Genomic DNA, 17318 nt, shown 5'->3' with positions numbered 1-17318 from the left:
ACCCAGAGATGCAGCTATTATTTCTGCTGTAGTGTGGCATCACTTTGCTGCTGTGAATAATAACAGCCATGTTGATGGGTAGGCCTAAATTAAAAGTGAAAGAGGTTATTCATTCATTGCAAAAATCCATCTTCATGTGAAGATGAAGGAGTTTGGGGAATTTTTACATTTTATCTTTGCTTTTAGCTCTATCTTCTATTCAGGGCCATGTAAAAGTTGGAAAATGGTTAATATTATGACAGATCAGTGAAGTTTTAAACTCTTTGAGTTCCTTTTTTACTTGTCCTCTACCACGCAATTACAAACTCAGTGGGGGATTTTCCTTGGTGCAAAGTGCCGTATTTGATGTCTAAAAGAAAGTGGTGACTCTTTTCTTCACTTTTTTGCATATATTGGTCAACATTAATCAAACTGCTCCCTTGCTGTAACATCTGAGGTCCTTACCTATTTGCAGTTAGGAAATATCCTTGGTATTTGAGAATCCTAACCAGTGACAAGCATCAACTGATAGAGGGACTTAGGGGACTATAAACAGCTTATTTGAATGGGCAGGGCCTGGTGGTGAATGTGGGTCAGTGGAACAAAGTGCCTGAGCTGTTCTGAGCGCTTTGGATGGTTCCATGGCTTCAGGGACTCTGTGGTACCAATGCTCAGTGTACTCCTTGCAGCTCACAAGTTTTACTGATGGAAATTAGAATTCCCCCCTGCCCACAGCCACAGGAATGGCCGTGCTTAAAAAATGTTTCTCCATTTGCTACTGTCAGAGGGTTTAAAAGCCACTGAGCCACTCTATCTGTCAAAACATAGTAGTATGACTGACTGCAGGTGTAAAGAGGGAGGGTGCAAGTAAGAAGAAAAGAATTTAGTTCCATCTTGAATTATGTATAAAGTAATTTAAGGAAGCCAAGTTGAAGAATTGGCTGATTTATGTGCCTGAAGATATTAATCCAGGCACAAATAATGGAGGATGGATCCTGAAATATCCTTGAAATTAGGCCCTATAAAATGGCCTTTTTATTTACTTCTTTTTTTCTCCTTTGGAAAAAAGTAATTTTTTTCTCTGCTGTATGTAAATGCAAAAATGTGTGGTGGTCATGATACATTTTGCTTTCATTGGTGTCAGTTTCTGAGGAGGGGAATATGAATTTTGAACCTATTTTGAACTTTGTATGTTGGTAATTTACTCAAGAAGGTGAACTGTTAAAAAGCTTTCATCTTCCATTATTATGGGCCCTTGAAGCCAGAAGCCTTCACAGCAGCATGCTGAGAATGTCAGAAGGAATCTGTCCTTTAGTCCTTCTCCTGGATAAATAGCTGTGGTGTTCAGGCAAATGCAATCTGAAGTCTGGCTAAGGAAATGAAAAAGCAAACAAGTAGGAGCTTTATTTTTAAGGAGGAATGGTGCTTGGAACGCTTAAGGGTCTGCAACAAGAAAGAGAAAAAAGGCTAATAAGTGGTAAGATCGTGCATCAGCATTCAATTAAAAACAAAGCTGAAGTTCAATACATGTAATCCTAACATGTCAAAAAGAACAAATACTCGGGACTTAGTTGTAGGTGGGTTCAGGAGTAGCACTTCAGCTTTGAACTAGAAGGTCAATTATCAATACCAAGCACATGTAAATAAAATATTTTTCTCTGAAGAAAAGTTACCAGTGCCTTATTGCTGTGAGGTACATTATTTAGTCTTCCCACCTGAAGACCAGGCTGGACTAGCTAGAACCAGGCCAGTATTTCTAATGGGCAGAAACATTTCTTGGCACTCTTGGAGTTTTATCTTCACATTTTTATTCTTACAGAAGAAAGTAAGTGAAGCATAATTTCCCCATACTAAGCAGTGATTCTGAAGGAGAGAAGTGAGGAAACAGTGCAGGAAGCTTCAAGTGACTGTGAGACAGGCAAAACATTTAACATTGTCCATAAATTCAGGTTAAAAGGTTGCTGCATAGTGATGTGAACAGGTTGGGACAGAATGGAGTGCATGCTGAGTTGAAAGTCAAAGATGTGGTGAGAGCACTGCCAATTTACGTTAATTAGATACAACATATATTACTGGATGTGTTTTGTCCTTCCTTTCCTTCATCCCAGCCCCATGTTTGTTAGAAGCCTCTAGTGCCCAAAAGTTGGTCTATGTACAGAGTCACAGAAGGAAGAAGTAGATTTAAAAGCTTTCCAGTAGCAAAACATTTCAGGACTGTGATGAGAAATGCAGGGTGATGTAGTACTTTGGTGAGTTCAGACCTAGTGCAACACCTTCCATCTTGTGAAACACAAGACAAGTGGTGTTTCCCTTGAGTGTGTCAGGGGGAACCTGTAAGCAAGACAGCAGCAGTGAGAATGTGCTGTGGGACACAACTGCAATTGAAAAGAAAATCTCTTTGTAATTCTGCCATGTGTTATCATTTTGCATGTGTTAGGAATGTCTCTTTCTGTCCTACATCTTTCCCCTCTCCATACACTTGCACACAAGGCCAGGATTAGCAGCTGCCCAGACTGACAGGGTATTTCCTCTATTGAGTCATAGCCATGCCAACAGCAGGTCTGATGACAAGCCTTGGCAGCTCCTTGGGAATACAAAGAGAAGAAAAGTTTGGGGATTTTTTCCTGGGTCAAATTAATTTCCAAGAAGTTGATATGAATCCATTTGCATCTACCTTATAGATATGCATATCACCATTTGTATTCTAGAAACACTGGCACTGAATTTTTCCAAGGAATGATCTGTGAATGTACTTTGACATTCCATGACTGTGTCATAGCTATTATTCTGTGAGAGGCCTGTATTTAAGCCTGGTAATTGCTCAAACACTAAAGGCCACAATAGTTGAAACACTAAATTTCTGCCATAATTCTGGACTGATTGACTAGAGAAATCATGTGGTACTGTTTCTACTCCAGAATCAGATGTCTTCCAGATCCACAGACAGTTTTGTCAAATTGTGCATCAACATTTCTGCCACAAATAGTCATAAAAATGATGACAGACATATGCAAATTTTTTTTTCTTCTCATAGCCATTCCTGTAATTAAATATTGTTTGCAAATTAAACCATAGAGTTGTTGTGGAGTTTTAATTTACAGGCAACCAGTTCCAGTAACTTTAAAAAGGCTGGAAGGGATAAAAAAATGGTTTATAGCTTCACCTTTAAGTGATTACATAGAAATCTGTGTTTCTAGAGGTAAAGCTGTTTATTTCTGTGGTGTGTGAGCTTTAGCTGACATATGTGGGACATGCATGTGAATGCCTGCACAGCCATCGACTGTGACACCGTTGCAGAGACAAAATGATACCAGTGACAGAAGGATGTCAATGGATTCTAAGTAGTCCCACAAGACTTGTCAGATGTGCCACATTAAAATTAAAATTTAGTGAATGAGGATAAAACTTTAATGTAGCTTCAATGCCCTGACCTAGATAAAGTTGTTAATTTTTGATTTATAACTGGGTAGAGAATTTTAATCTGCATTAAAAAGAGAAATTTTTACATTTCTGTGAAAATAAGCATCTTCTTTAAGTAGTGAGAATCTCAGACCAAACTCCTGTAATGTAACAGTGGCACCAAGCCTATTGCACCTCAATACTGAGTTCAAAATCTGACATATCCTTTGGACTCTGCCCATTGAAAACTTGGTTGTTTGCTCTCTCTCTTTCTCTGCACAGAACTGCTTGTGAATAGATGCTGTTTCGGATGCCTAACAACTGGTGTGATTTTGGATCTTAAATGGGATTCTTGCTTGCTCATATGAAGACTCAATTTTCCCTCAAGCTCTTGCCTCTCTTCTGTTGTTGTCTCCTACCATATCACCTTGCCAGGAGGTCCCGTTACCTGCAGATGTCCCCTGACCCAGTTAATGGCCTGCCAATTACACACCAAGCATTACACGTTTTGCAAAATCCCACATCCCTCCACCTAATCAAATGGATTCTGTTTAAGCAGTGTCTTCCTCTAGACTTAGAGTGAGGTTGTTCTCATTTCCTCACAGAGCAGAGCCCCAGGATGTGCGAAGGCCCAGGCACCATGTCCGCAGTCAGTGCTGCTGCGCCCTGTCCCAGGCTGCTGGCGGGCGAGGGGCTGCCCAGTGCTCCTGGAGAACGCAGGCTGGACACACGGGATGACAGGAATGGGACAGCTGTAGAGCTGCATTGCCCTCTAGTGACAGGCTCCTAATTAGCTTGTTTCCACCTCACCTTTGCAAGTTGTGCCAGATGTTGCCTCCACTGGATTTCTACCCATCCAGGCAGGGGTAGAACAGCAGTGCAGAGTAAAGACCTGGCTCTGGAAATGGACTCTGGGAGTTCCTAAGAGGAGGTTTCGTAGTGTAGAGCCACTGAGAAAAACTCTGGCCCATCTTTTGTATTATTGGTTTCCAAAGAAGCATTGACTTCCTACCTGCCAACATCACACATTCAGGCTGCCAGGAAGAGGGATTTGCCTCCTCTGTGCCCATCCTGCCATTAATGCATATTTTTGAAAGCAGAAGTGAGCTTCCAGTTAAAGCCCATCCAACAGCAGTTATATTCTCAAATTTTGGTGGTATGGCAAATAACAACTCTTTTTTCTTTTCGCTAATAAAAAGTGAGGCAGTTGGATCTGAGATCACTAGAGATTCAAAAACATCTAGTAGCAAGAAGGGATTTACAGCTTCACATATAGAGGAAAAAAGCAATTTAAAGAGGCCATCAAGCCAAGGTTTTTTCAAAATCAGTGAGGTCACATTAAAAAAAATTACCTTATTTTTTGCCTACTTCCATAATGTCTTTGGTTTTGGACATTTCTTGGCATCTTCTAAGCTATATGATATAATTCCAGTGAATTAGAGAGCAGGTCAAAGGAAAGAGATTGATTTTATGATGATTTTTTGAAGGTTATATATCTATTTTTGTTCCAAATTGGCACAAAGTCACAGCCTTATAATTCTGTTAGGTGAAAATGTTTGAATCAAAATGTCAGTTTTCAAATTGAGAAAGGAAGCATTTTGATTCCTTTTTCTCTTCCTTGTTTTCCTTTTGAAATTGGCATGGACCCTCTTTAAAATGTCAGTGAAATGAATGCTTCTCTGCAAAACATTTTAGACTTTACAAAAAATAGTCTGATTGACTTTTATCTACATGGCTATTTCTCTGTTCAAAAATCCCGTTAAAGAAAATACTCATTTTGTAATTACTGTTTACATTTTCTGATTTTTGACTAGTTTCTTTCACTCATTCTTTCCAGAATTGTGCCTGAAGTTTCAAAAATTGAGTCTTCCACACTTCGGGAGAACGCAAAAACAATTAAATCATAGTCCCATTACAGTCAGTGGCAAATAAATGCTTCATTGGATCACAAGTTTCAGCCGTAATGGTACCCCAAAGGCCATTAAATCTTCTGTCCATTATTTGTATTTGAGTGACATTGTCCTGAACTCATCCTGCAGGTTATTTTTTTCCTTACCTTCTCTTATGGCATAGCAGCTCAATAAGACCTTTTTCTTTCTTAGCAATGAACTACTTCCCAGCGTGCCAAGCTGAAACTTCTTTCAGACAAGCTACCGGGGGGAAGGACATCTACTGAAGAATGAAAATTTTGATTTATCCATCCTTGCAGTCTCAAAAGTGGAAGAGGAGCTTTTTGAGGTATTCTGCTTATGAGTGAGATGGAAAGGAGTGAATGTGACAAACTCAGGCTATGGACCCATTCAGTTGCACAAAAAAGCAAGAAAAGAATAATACCCGTGTGCCAGCTCTGCCTTTCACCTCTGGCTTTCTCTCCTTTCTAGTTCCACTGGTTGTAGAAAGCATGCCTCTGAGCATGTGGAGATAATGCTCAACTGTTTCAAGGTGAAGTTACAGCAAACTGTGTGGTTTTATGTTTTATTAATTATGAAGACATAGAATTTTAGAGGTGTTTCTATTGCTTGTGTATTTCTCTTGGTCATTGTTTTCCTAAGTTTAAAATAATACATTTAATTGGATGAAATCATCATTCAGTCCAGATTGGTGTGTGGTATATTTTTCATATGTCTGTGATACATTAAAGATAAATAGAAAAATACTCAAGGTTAGGAAAATTCTTCTAGAGCAAGGCTGTTTTCAGTAGGCTTCAGTTTTTCCTTAGAAGACTATAAGGACACTGAGACCATTTAGCCTGTGTTCACATTTAGCTTCATCTGAAGCACTGTTTTAAACAACTGGAATTATCTTTCCAATAATTTCTTCACTCTGTTGCTCTTTACCTGCATGCTGTGGTTCTCCACTGACAGTACTGAGAAATAGTCAACCTCTTTTCCTAATACCTAGTTCAACACACTCAGACAAACTACTGCTTAAATTTTTTTGTGGTTAAATTCTTCTTTTAATGTGCAAGGGTTAAGCTTTATAAAGTCAAAATCATAAAGAGGAACAGGTTGCCACACATGTGTTGGCTGAGGATATTGCCATATGAGTGATGGGTGTGTGTGGTATATTTGCATCAGACCATCCCCTTCACAACACTCCGAGCAAAGAGGCCAGTGTGTGTAAGCAAAGGATGCCCATCCAGCAGCGCTGTAGTTAATAATGACTGAGAGGGTTGGGGTTGATCAGTCTAGAGAACAGAAGGCTCCAGGGACAAGGAGCAGTGGTTTTAAACTGAAAAAGGATTTAGATTAGCTATTAGGAACAAATTCTTTACTGTGACTGTGCTGAGGCACAGGAATGAGTTGCCCATAGAAGTGCCCCATCCCTGGCAGTGTTCAAGGCCAGGTTGGATGGGATCCTGAGAAACCTGGTCTAGTGGAAGGTGTCCCTGTCCATGGCAGGGAGATTGGAACTAGGTGATGTTTAATGTGCCTTTCAACCCAAACCCTTCTATGATTCTGTGATAAAGCATGCCCACCTTGCACTGGTAGGTAGTGAACATGTTATGCTGAGGCTGACTGGCTCACTTTTCATTATAAGCAGCAGCAGGTAGTTTAAAGCTAACTCAGACTTTCTCACAGTGCAGTCAAAAACCTAGTGAGTGCAAAGGAGGCTCATCCCTAGTGAGATTCTGGTCAGAAAAGTGGAAAAAATGTGTGAGAAACTGCAATCCTAATGCCTATACAATATAGATTAATAAACTATAGGTTAACACTTACCTACACAAGTTGTTAGCACTATTACCTGTACTAACTCTTCTGTGTGGAGTAAATAGTCAGGTCCTTATTCTATTTTCGTTTGGTCCTTATTGAGGCCTTTAAAGCTTGTTTAATTCTAAGGGTGGGGTAAGCCAAGTCTCAGCTCTCCCTGTTTCCAACCAAGCACTTCTTTTTTTCCTCCATCAGTGCAGAATCTCAGCTTATTAGGAAGGTCTCTCATGCAGCAGTGTCTGAATGTACAAATTTGCTCACAATCACAGCTGGAGTGGCTTAGAGTGGAGACAGGTCATGCTGGGATCTTTCACTTTGGCACCAATTAAATTCTTCTATGAGAGCAGAGGAGGAAGTATGAGTTTGCGTTTTAAAGTCAATAGAAGCTGCAGAGCACAGAGCAACTTGTCTTTTCGTATGCTGCTCTTTGTAGATAAAATATTGTTAAGAAGTGAAACTCATGCCTAGCCCTAGGGCTTAGTTGCCTATCTGTACTGTCAAATCTGTCCAACTAGGAGAAAAACATCTGAAAATAAGGCCTAAGAATATTTGGAAGAATGTGCTGTCAGGGTAAGCTGTGGCAAGTCTTTGTAATGATCAAACTGGAACATCTTAATATGCTATGTTTTAAAACAGTAAAATGAGGTGTACTTTGTGGGCTTTTTAAACCTTGCTGCTTAAGGTGTTTCAAAGACCATACTGGACCTCAGTGAGCCTTGGCATCATGACCCTTGAAACTTCAAAAAAAATGTTAGAAATGCAATGATGCAGAATTACTAATAAGTTGGTGGTGAACTTGCTCAAGAATTTGTTGATTCAGCCCTATGCTTCCTTAGGGTTTTCATAGTGTGTCCTAAAACTTTAATTATAAAGCAGCTAGTCTGTTAAATTTTTTACTCAGAGTTAATGGATGCTGAAGTCTGGTTTGTCATTTCCATTCTTATTGCCCACAAACACAGGCGAAGTTTGCCTGCTTTGGTTGTGGTTGTGCTTTGAATTCCTATGTTCATTCCAAACCTCAAGAAAAGGTAATAATTAAAAAATAATCTATATTAAGTTCAAAACAAGATGCTCGTAAAGTCAGATCTAAAATAAAAGCTGAAGGGTTTTTTTGCACGATTGAGAATTTGCAATACTGTATGAGATCACAATAGTTACCACTTAACTTTCTGCATTGACATGGAAAACTTTTTTTAAAATAGTCTTGCTACCAAATTAGTGACTAGTTTCAGATCAAGAGAAGGAATCTGTCTGGTTGTTTCACAGAAATTGGCCTAGTTTGCTTTTCACAGGTAGAAAAGGGCAAGTACAGACAGTGCAATACATAGTCAAGTGGCATTTTACCAGGATTAGATTTTGGTTAGTTAAGACTTTCTCTGCCACAGAGTATGAATGTGAAGTGTGAGCTCACATGTGTGATAGTTAAACCACCTGAAGTTAGAATTAGTGGATATTTGCTCTAGAAGTATTTGCTCCCAATGGAGAATTGACAGAACAATGTATGACTCATTTGATCAATCATAGCCAATACAACTAAAATGATAAATAGTGAGCACTTCATAGAATAGCTTGTGATGCATCTGGAGATAATTTCCCTCCTAAGTAATTGTTTGGGTAATTGTATTGCATAATTGTTTTGGATAATTATCTGAGTAATGAACGTATTTAGAGAAATTGTGGTTTTCTCTTACAATATAATGAACATAGAAGTTACCAATTAATATGATAATCTATTGGTTTTGGTCAGCGGGTAACTTATTTTAGATACAGTGGAGGAAAAGAATGCTAATTCTCTTTTTGAATTAAACTGCAGTAGCAAATTTGGTGTGCAAGCACTCACATTTGAACCATACTGCCCTGTATCGTTTGTACGGTTCTCTGTAACAGAAAATTCTGTTTTCTTTACCATTTAATTCTCCATGGAAGAGTTTAAAGAAAATGGACAATTGTGTTTTATGGTTAAAAGGCAGTGCAATCTCTGCAGTCATGTCAGCTTTATAGAGTCATGTGCTCAGCAGAGGTCCAGACTTTGTGTTTTGTCTCTCCTTTGTGTGAGGATTTTGATTTTGCTGTAATTGTTTTGGAATTAGATTGTGCTGTGGAATGAGTCATCTCCACAGACCATAGACCATGGGTGTCTTTGCAGTTTCTTTCTCAAATAATAGCTGCACTGTTTGCCTTTTTTAGTTTGTATTGATTATTGCTGTGAGGTGACGAGGTAAAGTAGCTTGTGGTGCTGCTGCCAGTTATCCTGGAGTAGCAGAAGAGGAGGGAATGCTGGAAGTCCCTGTTCTCAGGCATACCAAGGTTTCCCCAAAGCTCTTCTTGATCAATTAAGTGGAAGCTCAGCTGGGTAAAAATAAACACAGGAAAAAGCCATAGGTCTGACTTTGAAAAAGCCTTCAAAGTTTAGTCTAAAATCTCATATAAAAATGAATGTACAAGAAGTATGAAGGAAAGTAGCTGGGAAACTCTCCTGGTTTTGCACAGCTTTAAAAACGTGGTGTGTTATCTAATTCTCCAATATACTGGCAGTGGGGAGACTTCTCTGCAGTGCTTACTCTTCTGGCATTACAAAGGCTGCTGATGCATGGCTTGTATGCTCCATGCTAGACAACGCCCCTTGGTTCATTTGAAATAAAAAAATACAATCTGAATCACTTGGCTCTTGAAGCTCCGTGAATGTTGAGGAGGCAGGTGGGCAGCGAGGCCGTGGGTGCAGCAGAAGGAGATGCTCTCCTCTCAGGGAGGTGTAAGGACAAGGCCAGCCAGACTGGATGCCTGTTCACTCCCTCCTACCTGTGTGGTGCCTCCTCATGTCTGTACAGCACTGAATGGAAACCCTGCCCTCCTCTGGGAGCTGCCTGGGCCTAACACCCCTTTGCTGTGTGTTGCCCTTCATTGGCAGAAGCTCCTGGTGCTGTGACAGCTGGTGGCTCATGGAAATATCTGCCCTGGAGTGCAAGTGATCAGGATACATCCTGCCTTGGCTCTGAAGGATGGGAGATGGGAGCACATCGGCTCTCTCCAGGGATGGTGCCTGCCTGGCTCAAAAGTGGCTGATGCTGGAAGAATGTTGCACCCTCTGGATGCTGCCTCCTGCATGGAACATGCCATGCTGCCGATTCACGAGCACAGTGCTATGTTTTGCCACCTTACAGTGTCACTGAGGTCCCCTGTGGCTGCATGGCCCAGGGATGTTCCAGATTGCAGTCACAACATGAGTTAGCTGAGTGTATGTGTACCTGGGGATTTGGCATTTTTGGATGGTAATTGTTTCCTGGCTTAGTTCAATAAATTAGAAAAGGCAATCTTATGGCACTGTATATGCTGAAGCAATAAGTACAACCATTTTTCCAGTACTATGAATAACTAAATTACTATTGCCACATATTTATTTACTGTTCTTTATGCTCTCTGAACAGCTAAAGTTTTCCAGAAGAAAAGGTTTTAACAGAGAAGGTAATCTAAGCACTGAGAGAAATAATTATATTCTTCTGCATTACTGCTAAGCTAAACAGGTTTTAATTGTGTTTGATTCTTTTAAATTTGCAATGTATTGAGAGTACTGATTCCCACTTTTTGTAGGTATGTATTTGTATGTGGGTATTTTTATATCACCCGGTAGAAGTTTAGTTTCTAAACAAGCTAAAATTAACCTGTGAATTCATGGAGGTTTAATACATTGACAATTTAATTCAGTTAATATGCACTCAGCGTCCCTTGTGCTTTGATCCCTGCTGGCATCCTCTGTTTCTAATAGTAGGGCAGTTGACTGAGCTATTGATGAATGATGGGCACAGTGGGATGTCTGAGGATTTATATATCAAATCCCTACTCTAGTTTCTGGCTCAGTTCTTAACGGGGTTGTTACACATCTCAGAAACAGAATACAATTTTGAACCAATGGAGGCCTGTTAATGCTTGATCCTCAGAAAAAAAGTTGTGGAAACACAACTACCAGAATGGAAATCAAAGGAGTAAAGTACCAAAGAGCTTTCTAGTGCATATTTTAGAGAAAAATACGAGTATCCAGGGAAGTGAAGGAGGAAAGCTGAGAGAAATGTAATGTGTTCATGTAATGCCTATTTACAAATATCTAATGTTCACACAATGTTACCATGGAACTATAACTGAAGAACACTACCCTTTGTAATATTGCTTTGGACAATGCTTCAAGGTACTGGGGAAAACATAAATTATTATTGGATGGAAAGGCTAGGGACCAGTATTCTGACCTTTCTTCTGAAAGCAGAGGTATCCCTGGGAGCAACCACCACTCCACACCCAGGTATCTCAGAATCATATAGTCATAGGGCTTTTGAGAGGGCTTCAGAACCCAGCTGGAGGAAGCCATCTGGGCTTTTTCAGAGCTTCTTTCACCTCAGAGAAGACCTGCAGTTATGTGAGGCAAAGAATAAACTAATGTCTTTTGAATTCCAGCACTGTATTGGGATAATGAGGATCCTGACTACTTGTTTCAGAGAGCCTGTGTCTCTGGAAATGCTACAGTGACTACTAAAAGGTGGTGGTGACTGAGAGGCTTTGACAAAAATGGCTTTCTTCAAGTTCCAAGGAACTAGTACTGAATTCCCAAAGATGTCAGCTCCCCTCATATTTTTCCCCTGAGAAAGACAAATCATATGCTTGACCCTTCCCCTCCTTGTAAAAAGTACACAAAAAAAAAAAATTGGATTGACAGTGTGCTATTCCTTCCTTCCTGTGCTGATAGGATAATAAAAAACCCTCAGAAGCATTCTGATAACATTCAGTAAAGCTAATTTAATAGTAATTGAATTCTTGAAAGTTCTCATTAGGATGCTAAAAGCAAGCATCTGTGTAATATGAGCATGGTCAGCATCACAGTGGAGCATGGGGAACTGATGCTGAAGCTGCCTGTTCTTCATACAAGCAAGACTACTTATTTTGCTTCTTAGTGACTTAATGCAAATATATTTGGAAGGGTTGCACTGGGGAAAGAAGAGGGAGAGACAAAAAATGTTCACATTGTTTTCTTTGCCAGAAACCTAATGGTGTATGTGCAGCTGTATATATTCTCAGCATATACTAGGCCTGATCAAAAGGTATTGTACTCTCTCTAGCTTAAATTCAGCTGCTTTATGTTGTGCTGCTGGTATTGTTCCAGTTCATCATATGCTTATATGACTCATAGTGAATGCATTGTGGTATTTGCCATAATATGTCTTCCTCTTTTTAAATTAGTCTGCAGTGTATGATGTGAAATACAATTCACAATTAGCATTTCAGCACTATTAAATCCAGCTTGAAGTGTTTTGATGGAAACAACAATCTGTTTTATTCTTCAAATTTCCCTAAACAAAGCAAGTGTATCAATTGCTGATAGTGTACGTTATACAGAATTAACTGGTGTCTTTCAAATACAATAATATTTAAGGATTGCTTTTTCATAAGCCACTAGGAGTCAAAGAACCCAGTCTCACCTCTTCCAACAGTATTTAGTTATAACAGGTTTGATATGCTTTTGGGTTATCCCCATCACTTCTGTTGGAGATGGTTGCTCATAACCTACAACAATCTGACAACAGAAAACTAAGCAGGCTGGCTGACGTGGTGCAGGATTGCTTTGGTAAGTGAGTTACTCTGAGTTGTTGGCATCTCCATGTCGATTGTGAACCCCTTCCATGTTTGACACTTAAAGGTATGATCTCTGACAAGGCCTTAAAGAAGCCCCAGCTGCAAGAGCTGAAGAGAAGCTAATAGTACATTTTCACATTCTAGATGGATGCAAACCATGTTGAAGAAAAAGGAGACATGGCTCTGAAAAATTGCTACAAGTAGAAGAAATTGAGGAGATGCAAGGGATAGAAAAATAAAAGAAAAATGAAGTAAAGAGGGGGTTCAGGTGAAACAATGAGAAGGAGGAAAGGAGCAGTGATCTAATTGACCATCCCTCAAAAGCAACATGAAAGTCAGATGGGGAGACACTGGGGGGTCATCGAATGAAGAGCAGAGGTCAGCAGGACATTGCTCCCCCTCCTCAGCACCACCATGTGCAGTGTGTTAATGCGGTGATGTGTGTGAGCAGTAGTGCTGCCAGGGCTGTCTGATGATCACGCATCCTGTATAGGAAGTCTCTCTCCCGTCTAACATTGCCTGTGCATACACAGTAGGTGCAATGCCTTGTGGAAGTTTTGGACCAGCCAAGCCTATGTTTATCTTCTTGTAGAATTTGCAAAGTATTAAATCCTAGTATGTCTTTTTGTCATCTGCAGAGCAAAAATACGAAGTGCAACAGGCAGACTGCAGGCTATTCAGTTGAACTGTGTCTGCCATCTGGATGGGGGAGTCTTGCTTCCAGCCAAGATCCCTTTACCTGTGACATTTCTGATGGTTTCAATCAAACAGTGCTTAAGACCATGCCGATCAAGTGTTCACAACTTCCAGAAAAATTTATTCTACTGGTTTAACCAATATAAAAAACTTCTCAAAGCCCTTCGCTACAATCTAAATTTTTCATATTTCTTCTGATTCACAAAGAACATACTTTCTTTTGTGCCTTGCAAGCATTCTTTCCAAGATAAAACAATTCCAAATTTCAATTTTTTTTTCAGAGATCAAATCTCTTTCACCTTATTCAGCATTCTCCTTTGTGTTCTCTTTTGATTGTCTACATTCTTCTTGAAAGGATACTCAACACCTGACACATCAGATCTGCTGAGACTCCAGGGCTGGTGATGAAAGTAGGAAAGAGGATTATTTTGTACCACTTAGAGATTAAACTCCTGTTTGTATAAGGAGTATAAGCTCCTACCATAAGGGGCATTAATTTCCACAGCAGTAGATCAGTGCTGAGTCATTTTCTGTTTGCCTCCTCCGGATCTTTTCCAGCATGGCTGCTGCTGTAGTTAGCTGATTCTCATGTTGTATTTGTGTACACTAATCTAGAGCTAGAATTTACACTTAGTGAATTGCATTTTTCCAGACCATTTCTCCAGTTTGTCAAGAACATCTTGCATTTAATGTCTCCCAGTGTTTTCAGTCCCACACATCCCCTTATCTAGCAAAGCATGACCTCTGTTATGCTTAGGTTATCAAGAAAGTATTAAATGTACAAGGCCCTATTATTACTGACCACTGAGTAACCCTACTAGGAAACTAATTCACTTGCTCTGAGACCTCTCTGAACCCAAGCGGAGAGAGAAGATTTATTTTTCATCCTAACTAAAGCAATAGTGTAATTGCATGTAAGGAAAACTGTAATAAAGGGAAGGAGATAAGAAAAAAAAGAAAATTATTGTCTAAATGGTAAGATGCAGTAATACCTGCTTTCCAGTTTTGGCACCAAAATAGCTTGTGACTATCTTCTGTCTTTTCTTCATTTGCTTTTAATTTTGTCCTTATAATTCTTTTTGACTATAATGTTGTATGTTTCCTATCAAACAGTTCAGTCAGAAATAACCAACAGATTTATGGATTCCAAAACCGGCAAAATTTCTTTCCTAGCTCCAACTTTGAACTAATAATTGACAAGCCCTGAACGGAATCCTCAAGTCTTCAAATCGTAGAATCATAGATTTGTTCCAACCCCATGCTGTGGGCACCTTCCACTAGACCAGGTTTCTCAGAGCTCCATCCAACCTGGTCTTGAACACTTCCAGGGATGGGGCATCCACAGCTTCTCTGGGCAACCTGTGCCAGTGTCTCACCACCCTGACAGTGAAGAATTTTTTCCTGATGTCTAATTTTGACCTGCTCTCTTTCAGTTTGAAACCATTGCCCCTTGTCCTATCCCTACCTGTTCCTGTGAAAAGTCCCTCTCTGGCTCTCTCGTAGCCCCTTTAGGTACTGTGAGGCTGCTGGAAGGTCTCACTGAAGCCTTCTCTCCTCTAGGCTGAACAACCCCAGCTCCCTCAGCCTGTCTTCTGATCTTCTTCTTGGCCCTCCTCTGGACTCACTCCAGCAGGTCCATGTCCTTCAGATGTTGGGGACCCCAGGGCCAGATGCAGCACTCTGGGTGGGTCTCACCAGAGTGGAGCAGAGGGGCAGAGTCCCCTCCCTGGCCCTGCTGCCCATGGTGCTTTGGATGTAGCCCAGGACACTGTTGGCCTTCTGGGCTGCAACTGCCCATGGCCAGCTCACATCCAGCTTCTCACCCACTGACACCCTCAAGTCCTTCTCCCCAGGTCTGTTCTCACTCTGTTCTCTGCCCAGCCTGTGTTTGTGCTTGAGGCTGTCCTGACCCAGGTGCAGGCTCTTGCACTTGGCCTTGCTGAGCTTTGTGAGGTTCACATGGGCCCATCTTTAAAGCCTGTCAAGGTCCCTCTGGATGGCATCTTTTCCCTGCAGCATCTTAATCACACCACACAGCTTAGGATTGTTGGCAGACTTGATGAGGTCACATTCAACCCCGCTGTCCATGTTACTGACAAAGATGTTAGTGCTGATCCCAGTGCTGTCCCCTGAAGAACACCACTTGTCACTGGTCTCCACTTGGACATCAAGCCATTGACACAACTCTTTGAGAGTTATCATTCAGCAAATTTCTTGTCCACCGAATGGTCCATTATTATGAGAGTTTTTGTAGATTGGGAACTTGAGTTTCTGGAAAGTATTCTTTGGTGTCCTGCAACCAGGTAAATTCAGTAACAGAGTTCATTTTATCCATTTATGAGATTGATGTGGAGTCTGAATTCAGTAGAAAGACAACACGAGAAATGAATTACTACAATTAGTATAACAATTAAAACTCTATGATAACTCACACATAAAGTATCAAAAGCAGATACCATAGCCTTGAAGCACAGAAAATATCAAGTGGCTCAGAAAACAGATAATAAATTAAAATAAATGTCATTGAAGAACTGGGTATAGTAAATAGTATCTTGAGAAAGAATGAATTTTCTCTATTTGCACTGTATGACACAAATCATAATGTGCTGCAGTTCAGAGCATCTTTGAGGTATATAGGCTCCATATTCTTCCCCTACTTGATTTTGTTTTGTATTCAACCCTCTTAGAGGATTCTTGGAGTGTGCTTAATGTATTATGGATGTTTTCCACATAATGAATAAAGCCTGTGTTTAGTGTCCTGTGGACTAAGAACCTCCAAGGATCTGGCCAAGGAAAGGATTTGCCCTTCCTGTTTGATAATTGTACAATGTGATACAATGAGAGGAATACACAAACTCACTTTAAGAAAAACGTTTATTATTAGTAATAAATACCAAGTTACTAGTAGCATAAATAGAATGAGGCAGTACTCTACCTCTCAGAAATAGAAATATATCAACAAATCGAAAAGCAAACAACCAGCAAACTTGTATACTGTTTCAGTCACCTTGTTACTCCACCCTTACTGTTCTTCTGGTGATGTCCTGTGAAATTTTTCTTCCTTGTCATTGTCCTGCAGGGTCAAATAGTCTTTAGCGTAGGATCTCTTTAATGTATTCTAAGGCTTCAAAAATCAGCTGCTTTAGTGCATGCTAATGATTTGGCTTCCATCTATTAGTGTGGAGAGAGAGTGGCACCTCTGCAGAGCAATTTTAGGGCACTTAAGATGAATGAATTGCTGCCTGGAGTTGTGTGTGGCTTTCCCATCTCATTTTCCAGGTTAAGGGGGACTGAGTGCATGCCTCTGATCTCCACCTCATCCTACAAGCTGTTCACCTTTCTCTGTTTAGTAGCACTCAGCATCCATGTCAGCTGATTCTGAGATCCTTTTTGGCTTTAAAGCCTGCTAAATGACTGCACTGGCCTCATGCTGAAGGGTGGGGGTGAAAAAAAAAGAAATTCTACTCCAGAGTAGTAAACAATATATATAAAGTAAGAGTAAAAAGACCAAAGAATAAAATGTATACCCTCAGCTCTGAGGCAGCATTTCATTTGAGGCAATAATTTTCCAGAATTATCTGAGCTGATACTTACACTGTCATTTGCAAAATGGCTTTGCTATTACAGTAATTTCAGTGGAGAGAGGCATTAGTCTGTCTCATCTTCATACTCTGTATGTGTGAGCATTACAGAGCACATAGGTGAGTAGGGGAGCTATTAAATATTCTTTCTGATATAAATCAAATAAAAATTAAAACCTGAGGTAAGAGTGTTTCTTTGCCTGAGCACCCCAGGTCTCTGGGGCTGAGTGCCTTCAGTTATATTTTCTTGTGCTGGAACTTGGCTTGGGAAAACTTGTCTTTCACCTTAGCATTTTTTGCCTCCTAAAGGAAAGGAGGCATTCTACTACCCAGTAGG

General features: G+C 40.3%; 1 protein-coding gene across 2 annotated transcripts in view; it reads left to right on the top strand.

The window, feature by feature from the left end:
- Positions 1-17318, top strand: part of LOC125317800 — a 205347-nt gene that overhangs the window by 67340 nt on the left and 120689 nt on the right. For both annotated transcript variants that reach the window (XR_007200184.1, XR_007200186.1), the window contains 2 exons: positions 5481-5616; positions 12112-12172. The gene's annotated coding sequence lies outside the window, so the exon portion shown is untranslated. The remainder of the gene's footprint in view (positions 1-5480; positions 5617-12111; positions 12173-17318) is intronic.

This window comes from Corvus hawaiiensis, chromosome 2 (assembly GCF_020740725.1).
Source record: "Corvus hawaiiensis isolate bCorHaw1 chromosome 2, bCorHaw1.pri.cur, whole genome shotgun sequence".
Lineage (NCBI taxonomy): Eukaryota > Metazoa > Chordata > Aves > Passeriformes > Corvidae > Corvus > Corvus hawaiiensis.
This window is presented reverse-complemented; position numbering and strand designations above follow the sequence as displayed.